Source organism: Austrofundulus limnaeus, unplaced genomic scaffold (assembly GCF_001266775.1).
Source record: "Austrofundulus limnaeus strain Quisiro unplaced genomic scaffold, Austrofundulus_limnaeus-1.0 Scaffold48, whole genome shotgun sequence".
Classification (NCBI taxonomy): Eukaryota; Metazoa; Chordata; class Actinopteri; order Cyprinodontiformes; family Rivulidae; genus Austrofundulus; species Austrofundulus limnaeus.
Window position 1 is genome coordinate 2,249,811 of NW_013952450.1, and position 1,413 is coordinate 2,251,223.

The following is a 1,413-nucleotide window of genomic DNA, read 5'->3' on the forward strand; positions in this document are numbered from 1 at the left end:
AAATCTGAGGGTGAAGATTTCTCTGACTGTAACTTTCATCAGCTTCATGGCTTCACTTAGCATCAGCATGTTTATGCACTCTTTCACAGACTGATGTGTGACTGACCAAATACTGCAGAGAATGAATGATCAACAGGTTGGCAATTTTGGGTTTATTATTCTCTCATAGTGCTCCTATAATAGTTTGTGTTATTCTGAGCAACATCATTATTTTAAATAGAACATAACATAATTAAATAGAAAAAAATAATAAATAATCATTGCTTTAAAGCCTTTTAATTTTAATCTACCAGTTTTAAGTGATACTATTCCGCCATCTTCTGGTCAAGATAGTTTACTTACTTTTACATGCTTTTCACAGAAATGCAACATGTTCTTATTTTAGTTGTGTTGAATATATCTGGTGCTAACACTGTGAGCTCACWTCAGTTTTGAATTTAAAACTTTCGAAGGGGAGTGCTGAATATTAGAGGAAATGTGGTATAATAAAATAACAGTAAATGTTTTAACGGAATCAAATGAAAACAGACCGGGTGTAAATGTTAAAGAGGGAGAATTGTCAAATAGTTGTCTAGGAAAAATGAAGCATCCACATCTCCCTCCACCCTCATTTGCCTTACTGTGGTCCCTTGAGCAAGGCCCTTAACCCCCAGCTGCTCTCTGCTCCACACATAGTTTTATGGTCAATAGTTGTGTCAGGAAGAGCATCTAGCATAAAACAATTGTTAAACCTTTATGCAAGTTCACTTGCTGTGGCGACCCCTGGAGAAGCAAGCAACCGAATGGGGAAACAGAAAAGGGGAATTAGTATTTTAACCAAAAACAAGTACTTTTATTTCATGTCTATAAAGTCAGAATTATTCCTTAGCTGAAATCAATAAAAAAATCAAGTCATTAAAGCATTACGAAATAGTATGTCAACTATGTCCACTGCACCCAGACACAAACACACCCACACACTTACTTCAAGCTTGGATCCTATCACTTGGGGCTCACTGGGTCATACTAGAACAACACTGACATCTGTTGTTCATAGTTGAACATTGCAGCAAGTGACTTCTTACATCATTACAAAAATCTGAAAACAAATTGTATACTGTTCAAATTGAAATATTTTTGACAAAGGAAATGATCATTGATCATCCTAAAAGTTGCGTATTGTTTAATTTATTTTTAATTTAAACCTTGATTTTAACAGTTAAGTTAGTTGAGAACCTTGTCTCATTTAAACTGATGACCTGTGAGAGGCCACACTCCAAAATTCATAAAACTTAAAACTGTGATTGAGAAAAAACAAAAAGTTAGATATCAAAAGTCATTGATGATATTAACTTGTTTTGCTGGAATATCATTGTGATTTATGGGTAAATCCTGCTTTTTACTGATATAAATCATTGCGCTTTGTATGTTGTC